This window comes from Balaenoptera borealis, assembly GCF_965194805.1.
Source record: "Balaenoptera borealis genome assembly, chromosome: 15".
Classification (NCBI taxonomy): Eukaryota; Metazoa; Chordata; class Mammalia; order Artiodactyla; family Balaenopteridae; genus Balaenoptera; species Balaenoptera borealis.
The window spans coordinates 41932076-41939751 of NC_138871.1; the positions used below are offsets into that span (position 1 = coordinate 41932076).

A 7676-nucleotide genomic window follows, 5' to 3' on the forward strand; every position below is an offset into this window, starting at 1 on the left:
TAAAAATGCTCCTTGTTTATTTTCTCACATATGTTTATTCTGCTTTCAATCCCTTCTGACCAGTTTCTGACAGCCAAAATAAGCAACTACACAGAAGCAGCTAGAAAAGAATAAATAAGTTGAAGTTAGAAAAGGACAAGGCCAAGAAGGAAAACAGTTACAGCTGGAAGGTAAGATATCCCAGTGCCTGTTGCATTTTACGCACCCCACGAAAAATGCATGGAAGCAGCATCTGTGCACAAAATTTAATTTGCATGAGGGCATGAGTAAACAAAGAAAAGTAATAATATATTATTCAATCAACAAATCTTAGCTATGCCTCTACTATGTATAAGCCGCCTGGGTTACTGGGGACACACAATGATGAAAACAGAGCCCTTGTCCTCAGAAGGCTTACCCTCTAGAGCAGGAGTCATCAAAGTAGGGCCCATGTGCCAAGTCCTACTTGCCTCCTGTTTTGGCAAATAAAGTTTATTAGAACACAGCCACGCTCCTTTGTTTCGGCATTGTCTATGGCTGCTTTATTGCTACAAAGGCAGAATAGTGTACTTGCTACAGAGACTGTATGGTTGGTGAGCCTAAAATATTTACTGTCCAGCCCTTTACACGAAAACAATTTGCCGACTGCTTGAAGACTCTCGGTCTATCTTTAACTGCCCCAGCTTCGTGTTCTTTCCCTTAGAAAAATTTTTTTTTCTTATGGTTTCAATTACTTTTCCTATAGAAATGACTCTGTAATCTCTATACCCAGTCACAGGCACGGGAGGTATTTCTAGAATTTCTCAATCTATCCTATGAAGGCAATTACCTGCTGTACCTACTCTTCTTTTTAGTCCTCTGTCAAGGTCAGAGTTGACATGTAGATTAGAGAGAAACACGAAATGTGACCATTCAGATTTGAGGCGCATATAAAATACTTTAGTATTGCTCTAATAATATCTTGATTTACTTTGGATATTCTCAAAGTGCTTCATCATAATTAGTTTCTTTACTTTAATATGCCAGGGAAATTTTTTTAAAAAATCATTGATATTCTCACTGTCCAGTTGTGAAAGCAGATGCAAGAAAGTTAAGGGATTCACAAAAGAGCTTGATTCCCTGACAGTGAAAGTTACCCCCAAGTTTGAGCAACAAGGCTGCTCTTTCATTATTTCCCATGCACAATCTAGACTTCCATTCAACTGGCCTTCCATGAATTTTCTCCTTCAGGCCCTAATTTCAATTTAGCTACTCCCTGTCCCCAGATGGTGCATGGCAAGAGGCATAGCCTATGCTCGGCACTATTATTATTAAGTGAAGAGATAATGCTGTAAAAGTCAGTGTTATTTTTCCCCCAAGAATTCCCAGAGAGAGTGTCTCTGCCTATGTGCTTCTCTAAGTCTCCATTAGACTGTTCGTTTCCTTGCTTCTCTGCCTCCACTGCAGAGGTTGTTTCTGTCCCTATGTAAAGCTGACAATGGTAAATGCAATCAGCCCTGGATGAGTACAAAGTCTCTAAGTCTGCCCTTTTTCTTCAGCAAAAGCACTTACTAAAGGAAAAGGTGCCTTCTCTCTACTAGCTCTGAAAAGCAAATTTCTAGGACTGTAGAGACTTCAGGAGTCTAAGAGATTTTCATAAAAGAAATAGAAGCATGGCTATTTTTCTCCTTGGACTGCTGTGTAGCTCTGAAACTCCATTCACTCACTCCATCCTCCATGTATTGTATTTCAATAAAAACTTAATAAACAGAATATTAAAGATTTGAAGAATTATACAAAGTATTCAATTTCTAACCCTGCCATTTATTTTATTTTTATGAGATATCAGGACCAGTTTAATAACTATAATAAACATAAACTTTGACATTTATAACACTATTCACCAGATTAATACCAGATAATATTTTCTAGAAGTGTCATTTTAATAGGAATAAATGGATAAACAGATACGTCTCAGACTTACTCTACCAAGATTGCAGGAGCTCAATTTTTGAAAGCAAATTAACAACCAAAATCAATATTTTCCCTGTTAATTCCATATTCACTGAAAGAGTTTTACCAGTAGAAGATAGCAAAAGATATGTTCGTATTGGACCAGCCAATGCTGCCTTTGATGCATATTAAAAAGAGAGAGTTCTTCTCACTCTATGAGTTTTAACCGATGGCTCTGGACTTGCTCCTATAGGTCTGTTTACAAAACCCCTTGTACATGCACATGAGCACAGTTGATGACTAATATTATCAGATTCATCTGGGCAGAGGGCAGTATGATGTATTTTGTTATTAACATTTCTAATTTATCATTCCCCACTGCTCTCTTTCTTCCTATTTCCTGGTTAAGACTTTCCAAGACGTTGATGACTTCATAGAAGACCCAAAGACATAAAAAAGAATATCAAGAGAAATGGATGTTTCTTAGACCCTAAAGGAAGAGTAAAGAGGTTAGTATTCAGGAAATCGAACCACTTTAGATAAAGTCCACAAGTTGTCACACTGCAGAGAATGTGTAGTCCAGTACCTTGTAAGTTACTTGGAATCCAAATATTTTTAAAACTCTCCAAACTCTATTTTACCAATGAATAATCCCTAAACCATAGTAAGATATCATATTCACACATAAAATTGAAAAAAATACAAATAAAAACTTTGATTAGTATCAAGGGTTGGTGAGGGTATGTGGAAATGGGGATTCCTCTACACTGCTGGTGGGAGTTAAAATTGTTGTAGAAACTTTGGAGATCAATTTTGCAGCACTGGTCACAATTTAAAATACGCATATGCCGCAGAACAGCAAATTCATTTTTCACCGTCTAATTTCTTACATAACTACAAAGAGTGCCTCTAGGAGCTAAGAGCGGCCAGCAAGGAAAAGGAAAATGGGGATCCCAGTTAACAAACTCAGAAAATTATTTCTCCCAACAACCAGTAAGCTTGGAAGAGGACCCCTAACCCCAGATCATAACTGACACCTCGATTCAGCTCAGTGAGACCCTAAGTAATTAGAGAATCCAGCCATGTCAAGCCTTTTTTTTTCTATTTCTTTTTCTTTTTCTTTTTTTTTCTTTTGTCATACAAGATAACTCACAGGATCCAGGGAATAAGACATGGATGTCTGGGTGGGGGGTACATTTTTCAACTGACCACAGACACTTATTGAATATAGTATATATACTTTTTATATAGTATATATACCATAAAAGACAGAATATCATCTACCCGCTAATTGAAGCACAATCTTTGCAGGGGTTTGGAGAAAATAAAACTCACTCCCAGTTGAGAACAGCAGAAACTGTTAAAGAAAGGAAAGTGTAAAGTATGCTCTGAAAATAAGTACGGATTTAAAGGCAGGAGCAGGTAGAGGGAAGTTCCTAACTAATGGAAGATTTGGATAGAAGCTGTAGAAGGGGATAAGCTTGGCAGGTAGATTGCAGCATTGGCTTAGAACCTTGGGTTCTAAAACCAGATTCCTGGGTTTGAATCTCACTTTGCCGTTCTCCAGCTGTGTGTTTTTGACCTCTCTGTACATCAAACTGTTCATGTTCACAATGGATATACCAGCATCTAACTCATAGAGGTTTGGTTTTGTTACGATGCTTAAGGTACTACGAAAAATATTTGTATAGTATGAAATATAAGTTGCTATTGTCACCTCTAAATATCTAATATTTCCTTATTGCTTATGCTTTTTGATTAATTGCCTCAAACCCCTTCAGAAATAGGTAGGTAGAAGTACAAGTCTTACATGAGTTATTGAGAAGAACTAAAGTTTCTCAAATGAGTCATTTTCTTTACTACTTGCAGTCCATGCCCTATAGAACCCTAAGATGGAACTGTAATGATGAAACTCCACCATGGTATTTTTAGCTGCAGACTCTTCAACTAAGGAGGGATAGGCTTTGCAAATATGTTAGTTAAGGGTCTTTATGAGATAGGGAGATTACCCTGGATTATCCAGGTGAACCCTAAAGGCAATCGCATGTATTCTTGTAAGAAGGAGGCAGAAGGAGATCACACACACACACACACACACACACACACACACACACACACACACGAGGAAGAGTCAGTCTGACAATGGAGGCAGAAATTGGAGTGATGCAGCCCCAAGTCAAGGAATGCTGGCAACCACAAGAAGCTGAAAGGCATAGTGAATGGGTTTTTCCCCAGAGCTTCCAGAGGGAGCATAGCCCTGCTGACATCTTGATTGAGGTCCAGTAACGTAGACTTTGGACTTTTGGCCTCCAGAACTATGATACCATAAATTTATGTTGCTTTAATCCACTCAGAGTGTGCCAATTTGTTTCAGCAGCCACAGGAAACGAATACAGAATTATTCAATTCAATATTTTAAAAATAATTTATTTAAATCAATTAAATAATTACTTTTCACTTTTAAACTGGATCTTTGGGCACAGAATCCTGAATAATGAAACTATTATAAAGAGGTAATTCTATATTATGTATTTGGCTAACGGTAGCAAAAAGTCGTGATTTAATCATAGGATATTATGAAAGGAAGAAAAGAATCTGTGAGCATATGTAATGTTAGTTCAACTTTCTGTTTGCAGTTAAGGAACACGTTGATATCTGCCACTAAAAGTAGAAACAAAAATTTCAAAAAAACACAAATTTTAGTTTTTATTGTACTGCTTCCAATAAATGGGTACATGAGCGTGCTTCAAGGTTCAGTGATCAGTTTCATTTCTCACCAAAAATACCTCTAGTTATTTCTTCTGGTAGGAAAATAAAATGAACAATTGTATAAACCCCAAAGGTATCCACCGAAAAGAATTACATAAAAAAGACTGGCACTTTCAGAGAAAGACTGATGCTCTTTATTCTCAAGTACTAAGATTTACTCCAGAGGACATCTAGTATTTCTTAAATCCTTAATAACTGAAAAATCTTCAACTATTTTCTAAGTTAAATGTAAGATCTCTGTAACTTAAAAAAAGAAGTCATTTTATAAGACTTTGGTCAATACAAAATTAATATTGCAGGTACAATGAAACACTGGAGCGAGTTTATAATAAAAACTTCAATACACCCTGTAAGTGCTGCCAAAATAAGCAGGAAGTTGCTTTTCATTTGAGCAGTCAGATTTTTCTTCTGTCTGCAAACAGATCAAAATTCAGGACATTTCACTACTGGAGAATCTCTAATGAGTGGGTAGTAAAATACCCACCTTTCTGACTGCCACTGGATATCAAAAAATTACTCACTTCTGAGTCATAATTACACACCAAAAATTTAGATCAAGTGGTCGTCATGTCAGCCAAATTAGTACCTGACAAGGAATGCTTTTGGCAAGGTTGTCAGCTGAGAAACAGGAAGTGAGTTGCCAAACATTATTAAAACTTGAAAATAACAGCCTTGAAGTTGTGTGACCTACCATTCAAATACTCAAAAACCACTACAGAGAGAAAAATCACACCTGGGCAGAAGGGAGCCAGTGGAGGAGAAGAAGCAAAGGAACTGTCACCCAATCTTCACTCACCCAAAGGGTCACGGCCAGTTTCCTGCTGGGTCATTATTATCATCATCACTGTCTTTTCAAATGTGACAAAGTCTTGTAATGGTATTTGGAAGCAGGTGGAAGTTCCAGATGTTTGTTTACAACTGACTCTGAGGGCCACAACTGCTTTCCGAAAAACTCTTGCCAGTAGTTGAATTGCTTCCGAAGCTGGATACAGTCCGGGGTTTACACTTCTTCATGGCCAACAAAGATGGCAGCAGGCTCAGCTTAGATTCTGACCAGGCACCTCACGTGACTCAAGTCTTCACGTGTGAGGAAACTTGGCGTGGATCAACCAACTCAGCTTGTCTTTGTCTTGGTGCTGTCATCTGGAAGTGGATGGAGAACTCTCAGGAGAATTGAGTGGTCTCTTGATATTTTGACTTTAAATTAGTCTCCCTGAGTCACTGAAATTCAATTTTTTTTTTGTTTGAACATTATTTTTGGTAGGATCATTGCAGTATTTACTCACCACGCAATCCATATTCCTATAATTCAACTTGAACATTACAAATATAGGCAGTGAATTCTGAGTTATATTGTCATTTATTTTTTCTTGATCCATATATAGTATGTGTGATCAAAAACACCAATAACACTATTCATTAAGGACTGCTCTCGCCATTCCAAAGACTTCAGCCAAATGGTCTTTTGTCAGAAGATTTGAAAAACAGCAAGCATTGAACCAGATCAGAAGTCACCAAACTAGGGCCCACGGGCTAAATCTAGCCTAGTCCACTTGCTTACATATTGTATGTGGCTGCTTTCCTTGCTACAATGGCTGCAGAGTTGAGTAGCTGTAACAGAGACAACAAAGCAGAAAATATTTACTATCTCACTCTTTACATATACAAAATTGCCAACTGGACAAATTGCACTGGATAATGGCATGGGTATTATTTGGACTGAAGTCTTTACCATAGGATCATTCTCTGGTTTCTGTATCATTATTGTCTAAGACTCTCTTGACTGTATTCAAGACCCTCTATCATTGGGTGCCTTGTCCTATTACACTAACACTAATGTCCAGTCCTAGTCTATACTGTGTTCCCTGAACAAACTACACACGTTTACACTTGAATATTATTGCTGAGCTCCAGGGATACAAAGTCTATTAAGATTTGGTTCCTATCTGTAAAGCAGAAGGTCATTACCTAGAAAGCACAGTGTCTGTGTCAGCACAGGTGTCACCTACATGTGTACCTTACAAGTAGTTGAAATAAACTGAACTGAATTAAAATATACAAAGAGAATTGTTGATATAAGTGTACATTATGTTCCCATCTGGCATCACCTCCAAACCAGGTCTTCTTTGTACCACAATCTTGCAGAAAAACTCCTTGATGAATCCTTGAGAAGTTTACTTAACAGCATTTTCTAAGTTCAAGTCACACAGCAAAATTAATCTACATTATTTGAAACATTTTACTAAGTCACTTTTTCTGTATAGGTCTTGGAAAATTTTCTATCTTTCTTTTGAGAGAGGGAGTGGGGGGAGGGAGAGGGAGAGGGAGAGAGAAATATAGGACTGATACTCTGGACATTAAGAATTGCTTTGTTTTGGTTATGGATAATTATTTGTGCCATGTCAGAGATTCCATTATGATATTTCTTGATGTAGTAACATTACTGGTACTGCATTTTTCTCCTGAGGTGATACTTGGGGGTCCACTTATGAAATTGTGTTTAAATGAAGCCTAATTAATTGTAAAAGGACCTCTTAGCAAAGATTGCTCAAATTAAATAATAATTACCAAATATTCTCTTCACTTTATGCTATGTAGACTCAGCCTCTAAGTTTCACCGAGCTCTTAAGATGTCAGTTCTGGCTGGTAATTACTCAATAATCTCTTTCTTCAGTGGTATAAACTCCTCAGGTTTTTAACTGCTTCTTAAATTAAAAAAAAAAAAAAAAAAGAATTTCACCTTTGATTTTCATCTAGACATGTATCACCTAAGGGCTGCAGGCATTTCTAGTTCCACAACTCATCTGAAATACTCCTTACTGCATGAAGAAAATCACTGGTGTTGCTCTCAGGAATCTAAAAGATATCGCTACTATAAGTTTGGTTTCAAACTGGAACCCTAGACCTTTCTGGCACTGAGACTTGAATACTTTTACCAACTGCGACTATTATGGAATGTTAAAAACAATGAGTCTGTTAAGTATTAAGTAGAAAGG

At 37.3% G+C, this 7676-nt stretch overlaps 1 long non-coding RNA gene across 16 annotated transcripts in view; it reads right to left on the reverse strand.

Annotated features, from left to right (window-relative positions):
* Positions 1-3019: 3019 nt before the first annotated feature.
* The window catches only part of LOC309612484, a 621998-nt gene continuing 617341 nt past the window's right edge, over positions 3020-7676 (reverse strand). For all 16 annotated transcript variants that reach the window (XR_014235167.1, XR_014235168.1, XR_014235169.1 and 13 more), the window contains one exon: positions 3020-6291. This is a non-coding gene — a long non-coding RNA (uncharacterized lncRNA). The remainder of the gene's footprint in view (positions 6292-7676) is intronic.